General features: G+C 41.1%; 1 protein-coding gene and 1 long non-coding RNA gene across 2 annotated transcripts in view; one reads left to right on the top strand and one right to left on the bottom strand.

Annotated features, from left to right (window-relative positions):
- Positions 1 to 12,174, bottom strand: part of LOC141372736 (uncharacterized) — an 823,585-nt gene that overhangs the window by 73,402 nt on the left and 738,009 nt on the right. The window lies entirely within an intron of this gene.
- Positions 1 to 12,174, top strand: part of PAG1 (phosphoprotein membrane anchor with glycosphingolipid microdomains 1) — a 134,967-nt gene that overhangs the window by 38,130 nt on the left and 84,663 nt on the right. Inside the window, exon 2 of the mRNA XM_025870765.2 lies at positions 4,043 to 4,111. The gene's annotated coding sequence lies outside the window, so the exon portion shown is untranslated. The remainder of the gene's footprint in view (positions 1 to 4,042; positions 4,112 to 12,174) is intronic.

Here is a 12,174-nt window from a genome sequence, read left to right as displayed (position 1 = left end):
GCACATGAGACACCTGGTAAAATGTAGGTTCTGATTCAGTAGATCTGAGATTCTGCATTTCACACATGTCCCCAGGTGCTGATACTACTACTGGTCCAGGGACCACACTTTGAATAGTGAGGGTTTAACCCACTCTCCCTCCAAGCATCCTGTTCTCTGGTCACCACCACCTCTTTCTGTTCAACTGTACCCCACACCTCATTTTCAATCATTTTTGGGCTCTGCCAGGACCTACAATCCATTGATCCTACTAATTTCCACTATTCTGTCACTCCCGCCGGTTCTTCTTCCCCACTTACCGCAGCTTAGATTCCATTCGCTCTCTTTATAACACTCCTTTGCCTACACCTTCAAGTTCTTTGCTTCTTTCTCTCTTTCCTCATTGTACTCACCTGCATACTTCATCACTCTACCTGCCCCACATCTTCACCTGTGCTGCTAGATGTGGCTAGAGGAACACACACACCCCTATGCTAATAGGTCTCATTTTTAACTCAGTGGGCCCCTAAGACTGCTGGTTTCCTTGTCCATTCACACTTTCCCTCTCCCAGAGGACGTCTCCCTACTTTCTGCTCTCCTACGAAACCTTCACTGTTTTTTTCCCCCTCCTTACTCTCAGCTGATAACCTTGCTTCTGACATTCTCTCTATTGGATTCACCCCATGTCTTCATGTAGACCCATGTCTGGGGTCTTCCCTGCAGGAGCCATGGAAGCACTGGGCATTCTCTGATTCTGCCAGTGGTGCCATCATGATGGTCACATGGAGGGGCCAGCATGACTGTACCCATGCCCTAAACTAGCTTCAGTTGTTCAGTAATTATCATAACTGTTTTGCCAGATGGCTCGTTTGTCTCCCACCCCCACCAGAAAGCTCCATGAAGGCTGGGAATTTTGTCTGTCTTGGTCAGTATGGAAACACCACCAGGAATAGTGTCCAGCACATGGAAACTATCCTTAAATAAAGCATTTGAACAGATACTAGATATCAGATGTATTAGAGTGGAAGATGTGATTATATTTGAACAGAATCTGAAAAGCCAATTATAACAAAAACTACATATCAACATATATATTTTAAAAGCCACTGTCATCCTTTCTGAATAGACAAGGCTACAGAAGACCCCTGTTTGGGGGACCCTTTCGGACCTGACTATGCTGAATGTCACAGAGATTGTTGAGCCTGCTAGGCCCTTGTGGGATCAGGAGGGAAAATGACCAACATCCAGTTCTGTCCAAGATTTCCTGTCTTCTCTAATTACTTTCAGGGAGGTCGGTAGTTAAGTCAGGGCTCTGGGCTATAGAGCATGATGTCTTCACCTGGGACACTGACAAAGAGCTATACTGAAGTAGCATTCGACAATTCCACAGGCTAACTATGCCTACTTCGTCGTGCGTTTAGGAAAGAGGATATTTTTGGCCATGCATATGACACCATTTGGGCCTACACTTATGAAAACAACCACATGGCTTTAAGTTGGTAGAGGAAATATCCTATGAGGCCACAAATGGAGGCACTCTCTTTGGGAATGTATAGTGATGCTCATTCTCAAGGATGAGAAGTTAGGCAGTTGGTCCGTTGCAAGTGAAGGAAAAGCGTATCAGTGTGCAAAGTTCTAGAAATATTTAATTTCATTCTGAAGAGTTTTGCTTTTAATAACATTCCAGCATAAATCCTTGCCTCGCAAGGTTTTGAGCAAGCTCTGGTTTAGGAAGCAAAAGCAGAGTGTGTTTTGTGAGTATTAGATAAGATGACTGACCTCACATAGGGCCGGGAATACAGAGGGTGCTCAATATATGTGCTTTCCTCCCTCTCTCTTCCCCCACCTGTACCCTTTCTGATGGTCCCCATCCAAATTGTTGTCTTCCTGCATAGGAAGGAAGTTAGGATATAACTATTACTACGTTTTAATAAGTCATCATTCGAGACCAGTGATTTTCAACTGGGAAGTGATTTTTGCCATTCAGGGGACATTTGCCAAAGTCCAGAGACCTTTTTGGTTGTCACCACTGAGTGGCAGAGGAACACCAACCCCTCAAAACAAGGAATTATCCAGCCCCAAATTCCAGTGCTCTATACTTTGCACTGCTGTTTATAGTTCATTTCTCCACTGGACTCTAAATAAAAGAAGGGCCAGATTGAGAAGGATGTGACAGGCTGGGGATCTAGGTTGGAGGACCCACCTTCCAGGTACCAGGATCCACTTACTCTTAATAAGCATATTCCAGATGGTTTCCAGATGGTTTCCAGCTTCAAAACTAGCTTCCTAGATACTCATTTCTAGATTAGTTGTTTAGCCTCTTTAAAAAAACAGCAGTAAACAAACAGTGTGGCAGAAGCATGGAGAACTCTGGGTGGGAGCTAGGGAAGATGAGACAGATGCTGAGCTAGGACGCTGGGCATGGTGGCAGGTGCCATGACAGGGAGCTTGTCACACCATGCCAGGTGGCTTGGGTTTTATCTCAAGAGCTGTAGAGGGTTCTACATACGGAGCCCTCACGCTCTTTTTTGTACTCTACTCACAACCTGTACATACATCTGTGGTTACCTGTGTCTCTGTATCATATATATTGGTAACTTGGTCTCTTGAACTTGGCCTTCTCATCTTTGCTTTTAGATAGCACAGAGGTTTATCAATAAGGCTTATTAGGCAGATTTCACAGTGTCTCAGAATAGTTCTCCACTTTTGAATAGGTGGCCATTCCCAACACTTGTTTCTGAGGCAGTTGATTAGAGCTTGAAATAAAAACCAGGAAGGTTTTATAAATGATAAGTTTTCAGGAAACCTACCAAAACCCATAATATTGCCGAACTGTAAGGCTTAGTGGTTCAGAATGGGGAATTTCCCAGCAAAAGGCAAAGAGGAAAGAATCTCCATTGCCTTTCTTTGTTGAAAGTTGGTAAATGTGATTTTTACTCTTTTCCTGACTCCCAATGTGTAACTCTCCCTTGCCTTTTGCTGCACTTTTCTTTTGGAGCTTATATTCAGGCTCTTAGAGACCATGTGGGTAGAGGCCCTATGAGGTACAGTAGGGGTTGGGGAGCTCTTGTCTTGTTGGCCACTGGAGAGTCTGACATGGCAGGTCATGGAGAGACCACCATCTTGCTTGTTGTCAAATTTACTATTTTTTTTATCTTCTAGCATTGCTTTACTTTTCATTTTTTTCCCTAAGAAATGGCTTTCTCTCCTCTTTTAAATTTTACCAAAAAAAGAAAAAAAATTGCATTGTTTTACCTCAGTGGATACTGTTTCCGAGAATATTCAGTCTAGTTATAGGGCCATTCTTTCATGACCCCTGCTTTTTACTTCCACTTAACATACTTTAAGTTGCCTTCCTAGATCCAAAGTCAACAAAAACAGAATTTCAGATTTGAGATTACATTCCTCAAACTTGCATCACACTTTCTCTTAGAGGAAGTGATCTTTATAAGTAATATAGTTTTTATTTTAAGGTAAGAAACCATGCTAACAAAAATATAGCATGTTTCAAGATGAAAACAAAATACTATGGCTAAGTATATTGTAATAATTATCACACCATTCTGTACCACTTTGTTCCAGCCATCTTTGTTCTGATAAGGCTGTCATCTTCTTGAGGGGCATGCAACCCTTTTTGTTTTAATCCACGGTACCTTGCAGAACTGAAAAGGTCTATGTGTAAGGTGTGTGGTACTGGCCCACAGTCACTGTCTGTGTCTGTGGAGAGAGAGGTAGAATGAAACAATGTGTCTAAAACAGCATGGGCATAATTATTCATCATTGGGATGTGATTAATGTCATTTTCACTTTTCTACATATATAAAATTTAGGATAAATATATAAGTCTGTGAATATTTTAAGAGCAAGTTTTAACCTTTGTTTTTCAACATCCTTTTTTTATAGTATTAAAATAGTAAAGGTTAATTAAATAGTTGTCAGTTGCTTTTCTTATTGCTCAAAACTTTAATAAGTAAATGAAAAGTTAATCATTTTACCCTTAGTTATTGTAATTTTCCTTCAGTTCAGAGTTTTGAAATTGTTTCTTCTTGTGTTTCCTTTCCAGAGAACACGAGGTCTTCTCTTATTTCAGCAGTTGGATGTAACTTCAGAGCTGGGAAAGAGTGATTGCAAGGTATTCATGTATCTGATATATTCTACATTCTCGGTTATTCAAGCTTGCTTTTGACTTACCTTTGTAAGGTAAGTCAAAAGTTGTATCTGTAGATTATTTGGGGACTGCATTGTATGACTGCAGACACAGCTTTGAAGTTGAAAAGTCTCAAGAGTATTAGCTCGTGCAGTTTCAAATTTAGCACCACGGGTTTTTGCCATAGAGATTGTGAGACACCAATGGTTATGCTTTCTATAGTCTGGTGTTTCCTTTCAGTGACGGGCACTACCCTGGCTCTGCCTTCTAATGCCAATAAGAGACTGGGCAAAATGCCTACCCTTTCAGTTTCTCTACTCAACTTTGAGATTGGGATAATCATTGGATAGTCTAACGGGTTTGTTAGATTAGTAGGATACAGTAGTGTTCACCACTATCATCACCACCACCACAAACAAAATTATATGAGGCTGTGTTTACTGTTATTAGTGGTGTTAGTAATCTTATATATGCTAATGATAAAGTTGTATCAAATTTCCTTAATGATCTTGGGTCATCTTCGAATAGAACCAAATCCAGAAAAATATTGTCCAACCTAAGTGAAGGACAAGTTAACACAAAGACATTTTATATTTAATTGTAGCAATTACCTGACTACTGGATTATCAATTTTTATAATGAATCCTGGACTGTGAAGTGCTATGTTCACCCATTTAAGAGGTTTACAAACCTCAAACACTGTGACCTGGCTGACCCCTATCAATTATACATCATTACCCAATTCCTCTATGGGGCTAGAAAGAGAGGCGTACATCTGGCTCAAATGTTCCCAATCTCTTTACAGAACAAATCTTGTAAAATAGGCCACTGTCTTTTAATTAAATCTTTCTTTTAAGTTGCTGAGAATTTCATTGTCTTCCAGAGTAACCCCTTCCTCTTAACGAGAACAGGGAGCATTTTCAGGGTCATTTTGATTACCCTCTGAGATCTTTCTAAATATAACTACAGATCCTGGAAAACAGCCTGCCTTCTGTTAGTTAACTTATTCTAAAGAATCAGTGCATTAAGAGCTTTGATTATCCACACTCCAAAAATGCCTTCCTCTGATCTCCCAACATTTGACAAGAATCTCGATTTGGGGATTAAATATTTTCTCTAATGCACTTCCATTTCCACTAGCTGCTTGCCTTACTCATTTTATTTGTGGGCCTGAAATGTAGAGCATTTTCCAGTTAGGGGGCATTAAGATTTAACTCAAGAATCTGTATATTCTAGAATAGGTCTCAGATGTTTCTATAGTCGAATCACAGTCTTGAGTTTTTGGAAAGCATTGTATCGTGTGCTACTTTTTTTTTTGTACTTGGCTGCTTGCGTAAATTTAACTAAGGATTTCTTTTTTTTTCTGCCTAATTTCCAGTGTGCTCTCTGCCAAATTCCTAACCCCAATGTTTTGGTTATTTTCACCTGTATATCCCGAGCAGCTCTCAAAATTAATACGGATTCAATGAAACCTCTCCCCCTGCCCATGTCACTTGCCTTGTGCTTATAACGGATTCCTTCTCCTGGAATCAATATTTCAATTAAAGACATCGTGTCGACCCCATGACTCAAGCCAGAAATCTCCGACCTGACATTGCTTCACCATCTGCATTCAATCCACACCAGATTCTGTATTTAAGATCATATATGAAAATTCCAAGAGCAGTGACTGGGGCTTGATGAGGCCAAATATTAACTGGCAGCATCTACAAAAGTTCATTGTAAATATCTTCCCAGTCTCTCCTCTGCCTCCTTCCGTCACGACATTAGCTCTGACCCTCGTGACTCGGTATCGGTCTGTTGCTGGATAGCATAGCTCTCTTCCAATAGGCTCTACCCATTCTAGGTACCTTGCTCCCAGATTTAGAACATGGTTTCCTGCTCAGTGACTTCTGTGGGTCCTTTAACCTTGAAAATAGATCCAAACACTTTGGTGTGGACTCCACAGTTGGCCCTGTGCACCCCTCCCATTCACTGCTTACCTTTCCCCCACTTTGGCATCTCTGCTTCATTTAGACTGAATTTCTCAGGATATTCCAACACACAGTGTGTGCTTTCGGGCACACGTGCCTTTGTGCATGCTGTTCTCACTTCTTAGAATGCCCTTGCCCCTTTTTTCTTCATAAATTCCAGTGTATCTTTCCAGATCCACCTCAGTTTCCATGTCCTCCGAGAAGCCCTCCCGATCCGCCAATATAACCGGGCTTCCACAATTCTTAAGTTGTTTCTCTGATCACGGTGTATTTAATTATCCACTTGTATCTCTGACCCTCCTATAGATACTTTTGGAACTTTTAATTGTGTGTCATTTCCACCTTAGAAGTAGATTCAGCCAATATTCTCACCAACTTTGGTGATGACGGTAGTTACTTTTCACTGTGCTTAAATTTGAGGTTCAAAATTTAAATTACCCCAACCCATTTTCAGGCTTCTAATGTGCGTTTGACTTGGAAGTGTGTTTTAAATTTCCAGAGTTGTTCTTCCCACTTATCAGAAAGACAAGCAATGAGAACGAACAGCATCAGTAACTATTTGGTGAGACATGAGCCCCTAATCCAAATCAACACATGAGTGTGTTTCTTGAGAGACCACAGTTAACACAATTAGCGATAGACTGCATCTTTGAGGAGCTAGAAAAAAGAATGGGATTCATTTTTAATTCCAACCAATTGTGAGCAGGAAAGCCAAAGGCTTGGCTTTCTGGAGTGGCTTTGTAATCAGAGGTTACCACAAGCCTGTCAGGACTTTGAACAACTGTCTCCACTGTGAAAATAGGTTTAGCTTGTCGGGTGAGTGCAGGGCTGAGCAAATAGTGACTTTTGCCAGCTTTTATCTCTTGTTTGATCTTTGGCTCACAAAGATGAGGTTAATTGCAGCATAAGCTATTAGCTTTATTTTTTAAATCAGTCCGTTTTAATAGCAACCTGCTTCTGCCCTGAAAAATGTCCAAGAGCAGTAAGAAAGAGCTGAATATAAGTATGTGTTATGTTGTGAATCTTGGCTTTCTCTGGGCCAGTAGTCAACAAAATACTTGGCAGTCACTCTAATCTTTCTCTTTTTTTCTTGCCGTCCTTAGCTACATTTATTGTGTATGTGTCTTCTGAGTTATAAAAGCAATAGGCATATTCACTGCAGAAAATTGGAAAATGCAAAACTCCCTAGGAAGGAAAAAAAGCTTCCACAGGAGGCTCTTACCCAAAGAGAACCATTGCCAGCATCTTGGCTGATATTAGCTTTACAGAGTTTTCTCCACGCAAGCATACATACTTTTCAAATTCTTATGCAAAATTTTGCATACATAGGAGAATTAATAATATAGTGAGTTCTCATATATTCACAATCCATATTCACAAATTATCGAGATTTTGGTACCATTGGTTCATCCATCTCTTTTATTTTCTTTCCCTTCCTCTTTCCTTTTGGAAATACCTGCTAACTACTTTGTAAAGGAAAAGGGGTATCGTGTTATGCTAAGAACTATGGCAATTTCCCATACCCTCGCTTACCTTTTATTAAGGTGCAAAAAGTATGGTTTTACACTCAGTATTGCATTGTACTTTGGGGATAGGTAGCCTTAAAGCTCAAGTCTATCACATGCTAGATGGGTATTGATTTTTCCTCTTAAATCAATGTTTCCCTAGAGCGTAGTTTTATTTATTCATAAAGCTAAGATGATGTCTGACAGGACTTATAGCAGTGTAAATCTATGGTACGGGCACAATACGGAGAGCTTTTTTGTAAGACTCAAAAATCAATGATGCTAGAGGGTTACTTCATACGCCTGAAGAAGTGCATTTGCTGTGCTTCCAAGTATGAAAGGAAAATTTCAGCATATGGTTAACTTCCATTTCTCTGTTTTTTGTTTTTTGGGTTTTTTTTGGTGCCACTTTTCAAATGAACCTAAATGAAGTGTAACTAAAATTGGAACATCAGGCTGGATAGAATCAAAGCTTCGGCGACAACCCCTTGTTGACACCAAATCTGTCAGCTCGCTCCTGAAAGATGTGCTGGCCCTGTTGATCTCAGCCCTGTCATGTTGCCCCATAGTGCAGGGATCCAAAAGCGTGGGTTTTTCTACCCAATGGGCAGGGAACACAGGTGTGTTCCATTTTGGGGATACTTCCTTCACTTTGGAATACTTTTGTCTACTTGGTGGTATTTTAAGAAGATATGGTAGCTCTCTGTGGCGCCTGGGTGCCTCAGTCAGTTAAGCATCTGCCTTCGGCTCAGGTCATGATCTCAGGGTCCTGGGATCGAGCCCCGCATCGGGCTCCCTGCTGAGCGGGGAGCCTGCTTCTCCCTCTCCCTCTAACCCTCCCCCTATGCTCATGCTCTCTCTCTCACTTTCTCTCTCAAATAAATAAATAAAATCTTAAAAAAAAAAAAGAATATATGACCACTCTCTGCATAGCTAGGCTGTATAAGTCACGCATAATTCTGTTCACTTTTTGTTGATACATGGGTGTGGGTTCGTCTAAATTTTTTAACATCAGCTGATTTTTAAGCGATTAAAAATGTATCTAATGGCTAGAATGTTACCATCTGGAATTTTACTCTATCTTTTTAAAAATTTTTATTTACTTACTTACTTGGGGGAGAGAGAGAGCATGCACATGTGAGTGGGGGAAGGGGCAGAGGGAGAGGGACAGAGAGACTCTCGGGCAGACCCCCCACTGAGTGCCAAGCCCACCACGGGGCTCGATCTCATGCCCCATGAGGTCATGACCTGAGCCAAAAAACAAGTCAGATGCTTAACTGACTGAGCCACCCAGGTGCCCCTGGAATTTTAAATATCAATTTTCTGTTAGCTATCTGATCTTAGCACAGTAGAACTGGCTGGGGAGTCAGATGACCTAGACGCTAGTTTCATTATTTAACTCCTAGCAGCTGGGTGACCCAACGTTCAGTCAGTTAAGCATCTGCCTTGAACTTCTGTTCTTGAACTTCTCAAGGACTAAAGTTTTTGTTTATAGTGTCATTGTGTTTGTTCATTTAAATAAAGGTAAGTGAGGGTTTGTGGAATGGCAGACATTCACTTGACTTCTGTAGTCTTCTGTATATCAAGACTTTTTTTTTCCTTTTGAGAGTAACTACTTGATATTTTCTTTTTTTATTTTTATTTTATTATGTTAATCACCATACATTACATCATTCGTTTTTGATGTAGGGTTCCATGTTGCTATTTTCTAAAAAGGAAGGAAAGAGGAACAAAAGAAAAAAATGGATAGTTGAAATGCAGAATATTTTTTCAGGAAAAATAGATTTTTCCAGTTTCAGTGGTCCACAATTTTCTGTGAGAAGATTTCAGATGATTAGCTCAACTACCAGTAGCCACAGTTTCCTTAGAAAGCTCAGAACCATTGAGGACACACCTTGAGTTTAGGAACTGGAAACTTCGCCGCTTGCTTCGGAGAGCAGCTGGGTGCTCTGTCTGGGTCTGTAGCTCCCAGGGGGCCCCAGTCCCCCTCCAGAGCTTTGGGAGAAGTCTCTAAGATACTGCCTCTTTGGATTTCCCCTGCTTCCTCTCTCCTAGAAGCAGCAGTGAGAGCCTCTTCAGAGGAGGGTTCTAGAAACTAGAAAGGAAAGGATGTAAAGCTGTTCACTGTGGTTACTGTTCACTGCTGGTCACATTTGGTTTTCTTTGTCTCACAGCGTTAGGCATTGACACAGCCTGGTGGCACGTCTGTGTTCTAGGGTTTCTCCCAGTAAGTTCCAAGAATGTTGCTGTTCATTTCATGAGCAGATGGCTCACTTGGCAAAAGTGAGAAGATTCTAAGAGCTGCTTTTTTGGAGCGCCAAGGTTGAGATCTTTTTTTTTTTATTATTATTGTGATTATTATGTTCAGTTAACCAGCATATAGTACTTCATGTTTTTGATGTAATGTTCAACGATTCATCAGTTGCATATAACAACTCATCACAGTGCTCATCACATCACGTGCCCTCCTTAATACCCATCACCCGGTTACCCCATCCTCCCACCCCCTTCCTTCTGTAACCCTCAGTTTGGTTCCCAGAGTCTCTCATGGTTTGTCTCCCTCTCTGATTTCTTCCCATTCAGTTTTCCCTCCCTTCCTCTGTGGTCCTCTGCACAGAGAGACCTGTGGACCCCTGAAATTGGAAAAATCTATTTTTCATGAAAAAATATTCCTCATTTCAACTATCCATTTTTTTCTTTCGTTTCCTCTTTCCTTCCTTTTTAGAAAATATTTTTAGAAAATATCAACATGGAACACTACGTCAAAAACTAATGATGTAATGTATGGTGATTAACATAACGTAATAAAATAAAATGCGTATTCTTTATGTTCCACATATGAGTAAAACCATATGATAATTATCTTTCTCTGCTTGGCTTATTTCACTTAGCACAGTCCCCTCCAGTTCCATCCATGTCAATGCAAGTGGTGGGTATTCATCCTTTCTGATGGCTAAGTAATATTCCATTATATATATATAAACCACATCTTTATCCATTCATCTGTTGAAGGACATCTCAGCTCCTTCCACAGTTTGGCTTTTGTGGACATTGCTGCTGTGAGGTTGAGATCTTATCTTCAGCAGAAACTCAAACTGCCTGGCGTGAAGGGCACACTACTGGGCCTGTTTGAAGAGGAAGGAGTTGGCTATTTGGACTGTAACCATTATGTTAAGGTTATTTGTTATGTTTTCTAAACAGCTTTCACAAAGTCCTCCAAAGTCTTCTTGACATTCCTCCAATATCATCAACTTCATATTCTTTAATCCTACCCTTCTTCCCTATCTTTGGAAAATTAATTCTGCACTCCTCTAGGAAGCTGATTAGGAAGGTCATTCTCCTTTAGCCTGTGTTTCAGAGGCCCTCTGGGCTCAGCAAATCAGTGCTGGTCATCAGTGAAGTGACAGGTGTCACACTAGCTGGCCCTACATCTAAATTGGTGACATGTGACGATTCTGAGTGGTGGACCTCTGGGAACAACCCTAGTTTCTGGTGATGTTGACATGTTGCTTGGTTGTGCCAGGGCCCTTCCTTCTTCGTGTGCCTCCTGCATGTCTGCAGACACCAGACAAGTTATGCTGATAGCCTGGCTCTGCTGGGAGTTTTAACTGTGAGGAATCAGAAAATGGGGGGAAAGACAAGAAATTAAAACTCTTTCTGAAACTTCCCGTAGGGAAATGACCACAAGGTTGAGAATTCTGTGAAACTGATCATTTCCTAGTAGGAAAGCCAGAAAATATAGAAACTCTGGAGTGGTAAACCAGGGTTTGCCATTCCATTTACGCAGTGCTTTGCCATTGCCCTGTAAATGCCCCATAGCATGAAGGCATGCTGCCAAACATTAATGTTTGAAACTCGTTTTCCCACATTTGAATGTGTGTAGTCTATAAAATGTGTACATACAACTTAAGGTATTGCTAGGCAATTATTAGGCCAAACAGGTTATGTTTGCAGAAGACAAGGGAAGCTTTTTTTTTTTTAAAGATTTTATTTATTTATTTGAGAGAGAGAGAGAATGAGAGATAGCACGAGAGAGAAGAGGGTCAGAGGGAGAAGCAGACTCCCTGCCGAGCAGGGAGCCCGATGCGGGACTTGATCCCGGGACTCCAGGATCATGACCTGAGCCAAAGGCAGTCACTTAACCAACTGAGCCACCCAGGCGCACAACAAGGGAAGTTTAATTTTTAGTTTAGTGTGTTCTTGAGCCTCTGCTAAAGAAAGATCTCCTGTTTACTTTAACTGGAGACATTTGCCTCTTGAGTGTATGAGTGTGGTATAGGCTGCAAATAGCCACTCAGAGCTGAAGCCAACTGATGGCTCTGTGCATGGATGTGGTGCTGTTACAGAGAACTGAGGCATTGTTAGTTGAATTGTCAGGAGTGACAGGATCCGATTATTGTTGACTGATTTCAAATTGCTTTGTCTCATAACCTTTTTATATAATCTGACCAATATTCTTATATTTAAAAAAATTATATATGCCTCGGGCGCCTGGGTGGCTCAGTTGGTTAAGCGACTGCCTTCGGCTCAGGTCATGATCCTGGAGTCCCGGGATCGAGTCCCACATCGG

The sequence above is a fragment of the Callorhinus ursinus genome, unplaced genomic scaffold (genome assembly GCF_003265705.2).
Source record: "Callorhinus ursinus isolate GAN/ISIS: 27379988/994484 unplaced genomic scaffold, GSC_fseal_2.0 scaffold5, whole genome shotgun sequence".
NCBI classification, from domain to species: Eukaryota; Metazoa; Chordata; class Mammalia; order Carnivora; family Otariidae; genus Callorhinus; species Callorhinus ursinus.
The sequence above is the reverse complement of the archived record's forward strand: the minus strand, read 5'-3'. Positions and strand labels throughout refer to the sequence as shown.